This window comes from Pteropus alecto, unplaced genomic scaffold (assembly GCF_000325575.1).
Source record: "Pteropus alecto unplaced genomic scaffold, ASM32557v1 scaffold79, whole genome shotgun sequence".
In the NCBI taxonomy this organism is placed as follows: domain Eukaryota; kingdom Metazoa; phylum Chordata; class Mammalia; order Chiroptera; family Pteropodidae; genus Pteropus; species Pteropus alecto.
In genome coordinates this window covers 3,693,524-3,708,943 of record NW_006494612.1, presented here as the reverse complement: position 1 = coordinate 3,708,943, position 15,420 = coordinate 3,693,524, and the positions used below count along the sequence as shown (strand labels likewise).

The 15,420-nt window shown below is 34.6% G+C and overlaps 1 protein-coding gene and 2 pseudogenes across 2 annotated transcripts in view; all 3 read left to right on the top strand.

Moving 5' to 3' along the window:
• Positions 1-15,420, top strand: part of PDSS2 (decaprenyl diphosphate synthase subunit 2) — a 212,876-nt gene that overhangs the window by 50,833 nt on the left and 146,623 nt on the right. The window lies entirely within an intron of this gene.
• LOC112474324 lies at positions 10,454-10,572 on the top strand (annotated as a pseudogene).
• Positions 10,654-10,772, top strand: LOC112474323 (annotated as a pseudogene).

The following is a 15,420-nucleotide window of genomic DNA, read 5'->3' as shown; positions in this document are numbered from 1 at the left end:
TAGTCTTGTTGGCGAAGAATAAAAAGCTGCTCCCTGGGTCACCATCTGACAAGAGCACAAGGCTGTTAAAACAGCCTATTCTGTTTCTGATCTAGGCCACTTTTTTCTCTTTGGGCATTTAGTGCTCCTTTTGTTCTCAGGGATGTTGTGGCTTTAATGTCTTCCTCAGTGCATGTGTTAGAATGATATAACTTCAGTAAAGTTGTTTTTCTAACTGGAAGTTGAGGTCTCAGAAGACAGAGACATATGGTTGCCATGGCTGTAGCTTGGATACCTGAATTCCAAGGCTTAACTTCAGTCTCCTGGGTTGCTGAGATGAGCTTATACCAGCCACCACACTTGGCTTCCTGATGCTTTTAATGTCTATTGGATAGTGCTGGGCATGCAAATTCCTAGAACAAAAATGGAATCCAAGGTGGAATAGGATCCCTCCATTTCCCACAGTTCCCCGTTGGCAAGGATGTCTAACTGCCCCCTGGTCGTCTTTATTAGGATATTGGCCAGGTATATAAAATTGAATTCCTGATATTGAACCCATTTTTCCTGAATTCCCATTGGTCCCATTATCCATTTGGTTGCTCAAACTACAAATATAGGAGGTAGCCCAGATTCTTCTTTCTGATTCTCTAGTTCCTATCAATTGAAACTCTTTAAATTTCTGATCTCTACCTGCCTTTCAGTCACTACGATTACTATTATTGCCATAATTCAGATCTTCATCTTTGGCCTGTGCTTGTTTGTTTGTTTTCTTCCAGAAAATACCTGTCTGATCTTTCTGTTGTCAGGCGTCCTCACTCGCACCCCAACCTGAATTCATTATCTACACAATCTCTTGAAATAATCTATTAAAATAGCAAGATTCAAGCTCCTGAGCTTGTATGACAAAGTGCTTATAATCTAGCAACTGCTTGCCTCTCCATCTCTTCTTGTTCCTCATCACCTTATATCACCTTTGCCCTGCAACAACAACAGATTTCTTAGAGTTCCAGGATATACCAAGTTGTCTCTCTCTCTCTCCTTGGTTAGCTGAGGAACTTGCTGATCTATGGAATCCCTCTTGCTACAAATACTCAAGGGTACCAGATAGTATACAATGGACAACAACACAGATTAAATACGTAGCTTAGCTCACAAGAAAAATAGGAAATCTCAAGATGCCAGAAAGGAAAATGTACCTCAAAGTCACAGCAATAAACATATTATAAATTAGTTTTATGGCCTTTGGAGAAGGGGGTATGATTATATTGGATCCTCTTGGGTAGAGACACTTGAGTTTTAATGTGCATTCAGGAACAGACAATGAACCCTTGGACTTTTAGGATATGGAAAGTTGCATACCCCTGCATAAAACCAAAATCTTTGAAGTGCTACACATACAGAGAAAGAGGATCTAGGGAAACTTCCTGCTGGCTCAGAAAGACTGTAAGAAATGGTGTATTCTTGAAGAAAATAAGGTCACAGATTTAGAATTTAAAAAGTAAGACTTTCTATTACAAGGACTGTTTCTAGAAGAAAGACAGATCTTTGCCAGCCAGAAGCTGAGGAGCACCATACTCTGGTTCTTTCATATATCAAAATAATAGGCCATTTGTTATACACAAATACAACTGAAGACACCCCTACAGCCTAAGAATTTCCTTGTGGTCAGCAGGGGAGGGATAAACCTGTGATGCTCAGGGAGAGGACTTGAGACTTCGCCACATACATGTGGAAAGGGGTAGCTGAAGTTTATTCTAAGTTAGCAGTTTCAAAAAGGTAATTTAGCAAAGGGGCTGATAATATACATTTGAAAGAGATTATATTGTTTGTCCAGTAAAACCTTCCATTATGTATTGGCGTGTAGCACCGTTTTATTACAGTGAGATATTTCTCTAACAGTATTTGCTTGGGACTCAGGGTGAAAAAAATTCTCCTATGAAAAAGTGAGATTCTATTCTATTTAACTATTGTATCATAACAAACCACTCTAAAACTTTGTGACTTATAACAGTCATTTATTTTACTCACAAAGTTTCAAATTTGACGGGGCTCAACAGAGACTGCTCATCTCCATGTGGCACTGGGGTGGCTCAACTAAGGCAGGAGGATTCACTTTTAAGATGTTCACTCACATGGCTGGCATGTTGCTGCTGATTGTCAGCCAGGAGCTTGACCAGGGCCTTACCTCCTCTCCACACTGGCCGCCCTATGGGCTGATTAGACATCCCAACAGCATTTGGCTTAGTTTCAAGAACGAGCATCCTAAAGGAACAAGGAGGATGGGTATAACATTTTTGTAACTTAGCCTTTGGAGTCACAGTGTCAATTCTATTGTATTATTTCCAGAATCTATATAAGATTGCCGTATAAGATTACCACAAAGAAAATAATACCTAGTGATGAACTCGCAAACAAAAGTTATAAATTTGTGCATATTACCCACCATAAGTAAAAGAAAACAAGAGAATTAGCACCTCAGGAACCTGAGATATAAGAAAATATGAAAGGGGATATAAAATAAGTGTTTAAAATTATTAAAGATTAAATGATTGAAGAGAAAATAAGGAAGATAAATCAAAAAATAAAGAAAAAATGCTATGAGAAAGGCTCAAGTTCAGCATCATCTCTGGGAGGTGTTTCCTGTACTCTGTGATAACCTGTGGGAACCGCTGTGGTGGCACTTAACACACTTTGTTAACATTTTATGCCTAGGGCCCCCTCCCCCTCAACCCCTAACCAGTCTAGGTCCTTGGTTTGTATTTTACACATGTCCCACTGTAAGCAAGTTATTCAAGTCTTCTAGACATCAGGCTTCTTTTCTCTAAGTCAAAAAAATGTCTCTCTGTCAGGGTTGTTATGAAAATTGCATGAGATAATGTATATTCCTAGCATGTGCCTGCATCAGAATAGGAACTCAACAGATATTAGGTCCTTTCCCTTCTTGTTGGACTCTGAAAAATTGTTTAATTTGTAAATAGTTCCTTAAGGAACTGGATCTAAAGTATCATAAACCCTGAGATGCTTTAAGACTCAGCTGAGGTTTTTTGGTCCTGGAGTCATCTGTCTTTCTTCATTCTTACTAATTCTTACTAATGGATAGTTACCATTCTTATTTTCCACAGGAGGATTTTCACTCTGAAATAACCTAAATCAACATGCCAGGGAGCATTTAACATTTACTTTGAGAAAAGAACTAGAATAATTATTTAGTAGATTATAAAGGAAACTGTCAGTTAAAATAAATGAAAATATAGGAACATGTAACCTGTCGATAATATCTTTGCCACTTCAGACTGTCTTTGAATCTTGCTATATTTAGTTTAATCTTAGACTTTTTCTTCACCTTAATGTGGGAGTTAGAAAGAAAATCTAGAATATTCTATTTCCTTTTCCATTATACCTGAATTTTGGGTACCTCAATCCTTTGATAAAAAGAAGTTGGTCCATTTATTCCAAGTTGAATAATAGTGGTAACTTATAAATAGACCTTTCTTAATGATGTTTTACAAAGAAATCTCATATGCTTTTCTTTGGCTTCTGGTAGTTGACATTTTCTTAAAGAACTTATTACATCTATATTTAAAGAGGTAAAAAGGAGGATTGTAAACTGGAAACCAGAGGCTCAGAGGTGTCCAGATTTTTTTAGCATCATAAAGAACTATCTTGCCTTTTGCCTCTTGAAAGGATGTGATAAAATACATTATTTTAGAGTTGTTATCTGTAGGAATTGATGTTTGTTAAATGGGAAAGAACAGAAATGATACTTGAATACCCAGCATTGTAACTGGAGAGGGAGAAATTAAAATTTCATTCTTTGATATGCACTTCTTTATCTTTGAAATACACTCTAGTTATGCTTAGATGGTAGGCCTAAAATTAACATCGTAAATCACACATCGTCTGTCTTTGGAGATTCTCTAATTTTGCAGATGTTATTAAATATAAAGTTCCCAATGGAAACTACAGATCAACACCTTTGTTTTGCTGATGAAATTCTAAGTGGTAGTGTATTCAGATCTTTGTATGGTCTTGTTTTCTTGAAGTCGAGATCATTTTTGAAGGTGATCTTTTGTAAAAGATCCAATGAAGAGGAGTTGCTGATGCTTTTACTGAAACACATCCCACTAACTTCTGGTGAATATTCCCTTACTTACTCCAGACCTTGTCAGTAATTTGTACTAAAAATATTTGGACCTCAGGACGATGGTTCTGTAAAGTTTTAGCGAACCTGCCACAACTCCAGCATCGTTCAGAGCGAACTGTAACCACAGCACATGAGGTGATGACCTCAAAGGTCTCTCTTGCTCCTTCATTACTCCACCTCTTTAGTGGCTCCACAACTTGGAAGTTCAAAGTTGTGCTTTATTTTTCACAGTTGAGAAAACTATTTCTCATTGTTAAAGGTCTTTTGAGATTCTCTCTGTACTTTAAAATTGCTTATTAGTAACACTAAGTTCTTTAAATCACTTAAGAGGAATAAATTTTAAGTAATATGTTTTCTAGAATTATGTGTGCTCTTTTCTAATGGTTCCTTTTCCTTAGCCTAAAAATATCTACAAAAGTAATTGTCAGCTTTATCATGGGTCAAACAAAGAAACACATAATACATATTTATTTCAGCACTAAATAAGATAAATTTCCCTATAATTGCATCATGAAAATATAAGACATTTTTTTCTGAGCAGCCTTCCAATATTTTTCTTTTCCAAATTTATTCATATTCATACATGTTTCATATAGGTGTGGCCACAGTGTGTATGTGGTTCTGTCCTACTTTTCATTTAGGCTAAATGTATACATTTTTCATATCACAGTAGTCTTCATATTTTTTTTAATGACTGTCTAACATTCTGTCTAGTTCAATCTAACCATTTCCTTTTTATTCGACCTTTTATTTCCAGATTTTCAATTATAAATAATCTTATAGATAGTAGTCCTGTTGCCATGCAGTTGTGTTGTGTGTGTATATGTACTCTAAATTTATCTGATGTGAAAACAAGAAATAAAGAAACACTCTCCAACACATTGTGGTATATTAATAAAGTACAGTACCATAAAATTTGCCTGATTTTCTTAAAGAGAAAGTTGAACCTGAACAGCAAATTGAATGCCTGAAGAACACGTAAAAGCTGGATCTGAAAGATATTTGATTAATTATTTTAATGTCATAAGAAGTATATATTCTTTTTATCTCAAAGAATACCATTCCCTTGGTAGAATATGTTTATTCCTGTGTAAGAGAGGTCTCTGAATGGATTGGCAATGATTTACTCTGTGGCACTCTCCATTTAATGAAGTGGAAAGAACACCAATGGAGCCTGAGTTCTTGGTTAAGTCAGTTTAACTCTCTGGTTCTCAGATTCAGTGAAGACTTAGGGGAGGTTATTTCCAGACTATTTCCTAAAATCTTCACAAAACCCTATGAGTAGACTTTCTCCTGATTTTACTAATAAAGATATTGAAGCGCGTAGAAGTTAGGTGATTTGTGCTGAACCATCCACATAGTAAGTGGTCAAGCTGATGTCAAACCCAGATTGCATGACTTAAAATCCAGTGTCCTATTTGTATTCCACCACTGCCTTTGGTATCTGAGACATAAAATGGATTAGATATTTTCTAAGCCGAAGTACTTTCCTGTTTTAACATTCTGTTGTGTTTCTGGAGGAGCAATCTCATATAAATAAAGATAAGCACTAGACACTGAAAAGGAAATTTTTTTCAAGCAACAAGTAAATTGTTAAGAACAAATGGTATAAGGAAGCCATACAAAACCATACAAAAGATATAGTGAAAGTTTCTAAACTTATTAAAGAGGATGTGTAGGTGTACAGGTGTAAAGAGGAATAAAACATAATTTTTCCCTTAAGTTTGGTTTATAATCTAATGGAACTGACAGACTTAGCCATATGACACAAATAGGCTGACAGATGTTGAATTGAGAGAGGAAAATTTTTGGATTGAAATGAGTTTAGAACTACTGGGCTACCAGGTTCTGTCTTGAAACCAGAGTGCTGAGAGTACGGCCATTTCTGACTGATAATTTATTTAGATCTTTTTAAATTTCTCTCACTTCTTTTTTGTTTATTCCTGCATATTCTTTTTGATGGTATTATGAGTGTAATTGTTTTGTAAATTTTATTTTTATCTTATTTTTTTTTTGCTAGTACATAGAAATACAATTGATTTTGTGTGTTAATTCTATATCCTTGAAACCCTGCTAAACTCATATTCTAGTATTTTTATTACAGACGCCTTAGGATTTTCTATGTACATTATCATCTTCAAGTAAAAACAATTTTCTTCTTCCCTTCCAATTTTGAATGCCTTTAATTTTTTATTGCACCAGCTGGAAACTTCAGTACAATGTTGAATAGAAATAGCAAGAACTGTCATTCTTACCCTTTTTCCCAGTCTTAAGAAGAATTCAATTTTTAATCATTTTATGATGTTAGCTGTAGGCTTTTCATAGATGTCTTTTATTATGTTGAGTATATTCTCTTTGTTTCTTATATAGTGAGAGCTTTATATATGGGTGTTGGAATTTTATCATAAATGCTTTTTCTATATCTATTGAAATGATCATGTGTTGTTTGTCTTTATTCTACTAATGTGTTATATTACATTACTCAGTTTTTGAATGTTAAACTAACTTTGTGTTCTTGGGATGAATCACAGTTGGTAATCATCTATGAGCCTTTTTATATATTGTTACATTTATTTGTTAATATTTTGTTGAGGATTTTGTATTTGTATTCATGAAGGATACTGATCTGTAGCTTTCTTGTGATGTCTTTGTCTGGCTTTGTCGTTAGGGTAGTACTGGCCCCCTAGAATGAGTTAGGAATTTTCTCTTTGTTTTCTGAGAGACTTTGTGTAGGATTGGTATTTTTTTTTAAATATTTGATAGATTTTGCCAACAAAGCCACCTGGGCCTGAGATTTTCTTTGTGGGAAGGTTTTTAATTAATATTTCAATTTGTTTACTTGTTATAGGTCTATTCAAATTTTCTATTTCTTCTCAAGTCAATTGTGGAAATTTGTTTCTAAGAATTTGTCCATTAATTCTAAGTTGTCTAATTTATTGGTATAAAGTTATTCATAATATTTTCTTATAGCCTTTTTAATTCTTGTAGGGTCAGTGGTGAGGTCTCTTCTTTTGTTTCTGAATTAGGTAATTTGTGTAATCTCTCCTATTCTCTTAATTAGTCTAGCTAATCAAGGGTGTGTCAATTTTATTGATCTTTTCAAATAGCCACTTTGTGGTTTCATTGATTCTTTTCTCTATTTTTTTTCTGTTTTCTATTTCATTGATATTTAGTTTAAACTTTATTATTTACTCCTTTTCTGCCTATTTGGGGTTTAGTTTGCTCTTCTTGTCTAGTTTCTTAAGGTAGAAGCTTAGATTACTGATTTGAGACTTTTCTGATTGCAAGCTAGAAATTTCTCTCTAAGCTCTTCTTTAGTTGCAGCCTATAAATTTTGATATATTGTGTTTTCATTTTCAAAATTTTTTTTAAATTTCTTTATGATTTCTTCTTTGACTCTTAGGTTGATTTCTAAATATATGAGTTTTTCCAGATATCTTTATACTTAAAATCTTTAACTTAATTCTGTTGTTGTCAGAGAACGTACTTTTAATGATTTAGTCTGCTTAAGTTTTTGAGACTTGTTTTGTGGTCTAACATATGGAGAATGTTCCACGTGTACTTAAAATGAATGTGTATTCTGCATTCATTGTGTGGAGTACTCTGTAAATGTCAATTACATCATGTTAGTTGTTAAACTCTATATATTCTTATTGATTTTCTGTGTGGTTGTTCTATCAGTTATTGAAAGTGGAGTATTGAAATCTCCAACTTTTATTACTGAATTGCCTATTTCTCTTCTGTTTTTCTTTCATTTGAGGTCCCTATTTTTAGCATGTATATATTTATAATTGCTATATTTTTTATGATTATTAAGTGTCCTTCACTGTTTCCTGTAACATTTCTTGTCTTAAAGTCTATTTTGTCTGATATTAACATAGCCATTCCAACTCTCTTATGGTTACTATTTGCATGGCATATCATTTTCTCTCATTACTTTTAACCTATTTATATCTTTGTGTCTAAGGTGTATCTTTTGGATACAGTGTATATTTGGTTCTTACTTTTTAATCTAATTTGACCATCCTTGCCTTTTGAGTAAGTTATGTAGTCCACTCATATCTGATTTAATTATTATGTCAATAAGAATGGATTTAAATATGGCATTTCACTATTTTATGTTTATCTCCTGTGGTTTTGGTCCCTCTGTTTCTCCTGTACTTCCCTTCTTTTATGTTAAATAAATATATTTTGGTATACCATTTAATTTGTCTGTTGTGTTTAAGTTATTTTGTGTTATCTTCTTAGTGGTTGTTCTTGGGATTATAAAATGCATCTTAATTTATCACATTCTGCTTCAGAATAATACTAACTTTAATTCCAGCAAAATATAGAAACTTGCTCCAATTTATCTCCATTTCCCCTTTGTTTGAGTTATTGTTGTTATATATATTATATCTGTATGTATTATAAACCCCTCAGTATAGTTTGTAATTTTTGTTTTATATCGTTAATCTTATATCGTTTATAAATTTAAGAGAAGAAATGAGGAAAAATATATACAGAATATTGTACATTTACCCACATATTCACCATTTCTATGCTCTTTGTTTCTTCACTTGTATTCAGATTACTGTCTGATGTCACTTCCATTCAGTCTGGAGGACTTCCCTTAGAATTTTTTGTAAGGCAAGTCTGACAACAACAAATTTTCTTCATCTTTTGTTTATCTCAGAAAGTCTTTATTTCACTGTTATTTTTAAGGAATAGTTTTATAAGATATAGAATTGTTAGTTGCCAAGCCTCTTTCCACCAGTACTTTAAAATATATATGATTCCACTGACTTCTGGCCTCCATCATTTCAGGCGTGAAATCAGCCATTAATTGTATTATAGTTCTCTTTTATATGATGAGTCATTTTTCTCTTACTATTTTCAATATTTTCTCTTTGTCCTTCAACATTTCATCTATGATGTGTCTAGGTATTTTGTGTTTGTCCTATGTGTGGTTTCATTAAGTAGCTTGAGCTCTATAAATTAATGTTTTTCATCAAATTTAGAAAATTTTTGGCCAGTATTTCTTCAAATATTTTTTTCGTTCTTTTCTTCCTTTTCCTTACCTTCTGAAACTCGTATTACACATGTATTAGCACACTTGATGTTGTCTTATAGGTCTCTGAGGCTCATAGTGTTCCTCCATGAACTTTAATAGTTTTCATGAAGTATATGCCTTTGAATTCCAGAGTGTTAAAATTATTGCTTTTGACTGTTTTTTCCAGTTTTATAGTTACTTTTTGAAAGGAGATTTGTCAAACATCTCACTCAATCCTGATGTAGTCAAAAGTCTTTATACATCTAAAAGCACTAGTAATTTGGTTGTGTTATATGTGTGATCCTACCTCTTATGTTGATTTATTTATAAATAATATTTTATTGCTTAGTCTTTTGGTAGGAGGGATTAACCTCTGTTGTGTAGAAATGTAGATGATTTGTTACTCACATGAAAAATACTTTAGAGCAAAGACATTTGTAGGGTCAAGTAGAAAATGTCAACCCTAAAACTTTTCCTTGAAGCACAAATTTGTAAGTGAAATGGGTCAGAGAGCATTATTTCAGAGCTCTTTCCTCTTTAGTTTGTGGCAGCATGTTGCCTGTTATAACAAAAGATTCCTTGGGTAAATTAATCCTGTACCTGTGTGAAATGTCCACAATATGTACTTAAAATGCAGGATGCTCATTTATTTTTTTATAAATTTAGAAATTTATTAACATATGTATGGTGTTTACCTTTGATATGTAGAATTACTCAAGAAATAGCAGAGGAATCGGAAGTTATTTGTAATAGGTTTAATATCATTTGTCAAACTGGTGTGTTTATTTTTTTAAATGAAAAGTATTAAAATGTGAAGCACCATTTTGTTAAAATTCTAATTTTTCACAGTGAAAGTTTTACAAATAGGATTTGGGTATTTATCATGTGTCATGAATATTGTAATATATGTAAATTATAGCATTAAATGCAAAATAGTTTGGCATTGCTATTTTCTGCAACTAAAAATAAATTCTTTCATCTAAATCAGATTTCTCTGTATCTAACATTTGAAATTAAATTTTCATTTACCATAAAATGCTATTCTTTGTTAAAGGAAATACTGCCCAGTTATGTAAATTCAGATTTAGCAGATTATGTCCAAATTTCTAATGTTAGAGACATCACTATACATAGAGTCAAACAAAACAATGTTAAAAGAACTTTTCAGCCTGTAGGCAACCCTTTGCAAAAACACAGACCTCTTTCTTCTTTCACAATGTTGAAGAAACAAGTTTGTTAAGCATGAAAAAGGGAGACCACTTGGTAACTTTTCAAGTGAAGGCAAAACCAAAATAAGCGTCTACGGTAATGCCACCCTGAACAAGCCCAATCCCATCTGATCTCGGAAGCTAAGCAGGATCGAGCCCAGTTAGTACTTGGATGGGAGACCACCTAGGAAGACCAGGTGCTGTAGGCATAAAAAAATAAAAAAATAAGGGATCGTAAGCTGACAAGGTCCTTGTAATCTATGAGGTTGACCAAGGGTTACTTCATAAGCGTCTACGGTAATGCCACCCTGAACAAGCCCAATCCCATCTGATCTCGGAAGCTAAGCAGGATCGAGCCCAGTTAGTACTTGGATGGGAGACCACCTAGGAAGACCAGGTGCTGTAGGCATAAAAAAATAAAAAAATAAGGGATCGTAAGCTGACAAGGTCCTTGTAATCTATGAGGTCGACCAAGGGTTACTTCATCTAAAAAAATAAATAAATAAATAAATAAATGATAATAATAATAAGCAACACTCTCCTCTTGATGATTATGATTTTAAATCCATTAATTATTCAGACTTTTCTTTTAATGCACAGCCTATAGCTTCCTAGAAGCAGAGGGGGCACTAAATGGCAGGCCTTTCTCATGGACTATGCCTCTAGTGGGCCTAATTATTTTAAAATTTGATCCTGAGCCAACTCATGTTTAGTTAGTGATTCTGAAACATTCTTTTCCATCTTTCTGTCTTAGTGGTCTTCTTGTAGAGTACTTTCATATGCCCTGTGCCCCAGATTTTTAATGAGGTTCCACCATTACCAAATGATTGTTCAGTTTTATACTTCTGCGGGTGAGAAGGCTAGAGAAGAGAGCAACAGAAGAAGATGCACTTGACAGAGGAGGTCAGTTCTTTCTCTTCATAATTATATAGACCTAACATTTGCTTACCACCTCAATTATTTGATTCCTGACCTAACATTTTAGAAATCTCCAGTATAATAAACCTTCAGTATTTTTGAGATCTTTGGAAGATGTGAAACTTGAGAATAGTTTTATCACAATTTGTTCCCACAAAATTAATATACAGGGAACAAAACCACATTGTTTCCATTAGATAGGTTATATATGAACTAAATGGCTTGCTCCTGGACATCAGCCTGCAATTCTACTTGATTGAAATTTGTGCATTAGGAAAATGACAGGTTATTATATTTTTTAGAGTAGGAAAGGAAGTGCTAAGGGTTTCTTGGAGAGGGGAGTGGAACCATTTCTAATTTGAGAAACCTTAATGTAATGAAAGTTAGCCTATCTCTCATTAGGAATATGGACCTATTCAGATTTCTTTGGACTTTTTGGCAGTTAGTAACAGAAAACCATAGAATCAAAACCCAAGCCACACCTTGATATTGAATTTGTGATTTTCTTCCTTTACTTAATACCCTCGTGCTTGATGCCTTAGAACTGAAGCTTTCTTTCAAAGAATAGTAAAAGCTTCAGATTTGCTCTGCTTCTAGGTGATGTTTAGTATGTATCATTAGCTTAAAAAGCAATGTAAGGTATATTAGTCTGTCTTATCTAGTGTTTCTCAACCAGGGATGACTTTGCCCTGCCTAGGAGACATTTGACAATGTCTGGAGACATTTTTGATTATTACAACTGGGGAATATTACTGGCATCTAGTGGGTAGAGGTTAGGGATCCTACCAAATAGCCTGCAATACTCAACCTCTTATAACAAGAATTATCCAGCTCAAAATGCCAACAGTGTTGAAGTTGAGAAATCCTGATCTTATCAAATTATTTTTTTTATTTTTAATTTATTTTAATTAGTTTCAAGTATACAGTACATTGGTTAAACATCTATATAGTTTGTAAAACGGTCACCCCCATTGCTCCTTCCCTCCCCTGAATATGTAGCCAACATATTCATTCTAATTGCATTCCCTATGCCGTGTTCCCCATCCCTATGTCCATCTGTAACCTAATTTGTACTTCTTTAACCCTTCACCCCATTCTCCCAGCCCCCCAAACTCCCCTCCCCTCTGTCCATCACCAAATTGCCCACTGTATTTGTGAGTCTGTTTTTGATTAGTTTGTTCTTTTTATTCCTTAGATGCCACATATAAATGAAATTATATAGTGTTTATCTTTCTCTGTCTGACTTAAATACCTTCTGAGTCCATCAAAGCAATATATTTTTCCATCCCCTTCCTTTTAGTCTGTATCTTTTAATCTGAAGGATTCTCTTATAGGCAAGATGAGGAGTCTGGTTTTCCTTTCCATTCATTCACTCTTTTAGTTGGAGCACTTAATTCTTTTCCATTCGAGGTACTTATTAATAGGAATGTAGTTGTTAGCATTCTTTATTCCTGTTTTTGATACATGTTTTTTCTTCTTAAAGAAGTCCTTCCAACATTTCCTGTAATACGGGCTTGGTGGTGACAAATTCCTTTAGCTTATTTTTGTCTGGGACGATTTTTATCTGTCCTTCAACTATAAATGCTAACTTTGCTGAATAAAGTATTCTTGGTTGTAGATCCTGGAGCTTCATCATGTCAAATATTTTTTTTGCCAAGCTCTTCTGTCCTGCATAGTTTCTTTTGAAAAATCAGCTGCCAGTCTTATGAGTCCTCCCTTACAGATTACTATCTATTTATCCCTTGCCGCTTTTAATATTCTCTTTGTATTTAACCTTGGGCATTTTAATTATGATGTGTCTTGTTGTGGGCCTCTTCGAATCCCTTGTTTTTGGAATTCTCTTAGCTTCCTGGGGTTTTATGTTCATTTCTTTCACCAGGTTAGGGAAGTTTTCCATCATTATTTCTTCAAACAGCTGTTCAACATCTTGATTTTTTTTCAGTTATGCTGATCAGATGGATATTTGGATCCTTACTAGTATCTTATATGCTCCTTAAATTATTTTTATAGTCTTGGCAGCTCATCTCTTGCCATTCTGATTGCATGTCCTTGGCTTTCCCATCCTCTAGATAAGGCATTTGATCCTTTTCTTTATTCACTTTGTTTATTCCATGTAATATACTTCTCATCTCAGATCATGTGTTCTTCATTTCAGACTGGTTCCCTTTTATAATTTCCATTTCCATTTACATATTTTATCTCTTTGTTGACGTTCTCACTGAATTTAACCAAAAGTTCATTGAGCACTTTATAACCAGTGTTTTGAACTCTGCATCTGTTAGTTTACTTGACTCCATTATATCTGGATCTCTGTTCTGTTCTTGCATATGGTTTCTGTTTCTTTGTCTTTCCATTTTGGCTCCCTTTCCGTGTCTCTTTCTATGTACTAAGCAAAGCTCCTAAGTCTCCTGGTCTTATTAGTGTGGATTTGTGAAATAGGTATTTAGTGTCACAGTCCTGAGAGGGGCTCAGCTACAGGCCAAATTTAGATCAAGCCTCTGCCCCTCCAGGGCCACCTGTTAAGATTCAGCAAATAATCCACAGATGCTTATAGTTGCCTCAAAAGGCCACACCAGAAACCGAAGCCAGCTGCCTCCAGTGTGAGTCTAGGCACTGCTCAACAAGGAGCATTTGACTTGCTGAGGATAAACCTGGATGTGGCTTGGGTGGGGCTGTGAGTTGGGGAGGTGGAGTGTCAGGGAATCTTCTGGGCAGAGGGACCTCTGTTAACCAGTCTGATGATCTCACAGCAATGGCGGTGCTGTGTCCACGCACTGGAAGAGGGGAGGGCTCAACTGAGAACAATGCATACTGCCGACACTTCTGTAGAGAGCGAGTCTCCATTTGGCCCTCAGTCTGACAATGTCTCCTTGTAAGTCCTTGGTGCCCCTGTGCGCAGCCTAATTGGCACTGGTGCTCAGAGCGAGCAGGTCAGTCACCGGGAAAATCTGCTCATGGACACGACCCCTTTAAGAGGCGTCTGCCGCATCCTCCATCTCAGTCAGCTGCTCGAGACCAGGTAGCCCCGCGACCTTGCCTGGTCCTACCTTCTGCCGTTGCAGGGTACTTTCTTGGTTTTCTCCTTAGTTGTATGGCTTGTTCATCTAGATTCCAGGCGATTTTTCCTTGCTGCTGCTCCTTGTTTTCATCACAACTTTGATTTGGTCGCCAGAGGGATGAACAGAGCCTCTATCATCTACGCCATTTTAGTTCTTTATGTCTCAAATTATTTTTATTAAAATATCACCATATTTTTAAGAATCATAATTCTGTCTTTGGCTTCCTCATCAATCTCATTTTTCACTACTTCATTTCTACAGTGGCTTTTACAAGGTATTTACGGATGTATATCATGCTACACCATCTCTGTAGAGTGGCACAAAAAACAGTAATCACTTGATAGTTCTAGAATAAATGAAAATAATGTCAATATCAGAACATATATAAGTGAATAAACGAAATGATTTTTTTTGAAAACTAGATGCAAATAAATATAACGGTTTGAAATAATATCAACAACAATTAATACATTGAATTTTCACATCTTTGGATGATAGATACTGTGATACTATAAAATCAGTATGATAGTATTTTGACAATTTATGTGGTCAAATATTGCTATTATGTTTACCTTAGGCAAATTACTTAGCCTCATTGTACCTTATTTTCTCATTGTGTAGAAAATTATTGAAATAGATTATCTGTGCTGTGGTTCCAGTTCTAACATTCTAAATATTTTTTAGTAAGATGTACAGAGTTCTGATAAATGTTCAAATATTTAATTTACTAATCAGTATTTATAGATGAGACAGTGAAAATTATCAGAAGATAATTGTCGCTCATGTTTTTCAAAATAAGTAGTATAAAGTGTAGTGAAATGCACTGAATTTAGAGTAGGTTGGTGTGTGTGATTCTCTCCCCTACTTTTAAAATTTGGTCGTGCATGTTTGTTTTATTATGTGTTTAAGTTTGAGTAAAAATTTAGTTTTTAGTAAATAAAGCTTGTTTGGTCTTGTTAGGTCAAGACAAAAGGCCATTCATCATTTTTTTACATTCAAATGAGGTTTAATATGAAGGTCTTTGTTTTGGGACTTACGAAATATTATATATGAACTTCAGTATCCTCTGTGGTCAGGACC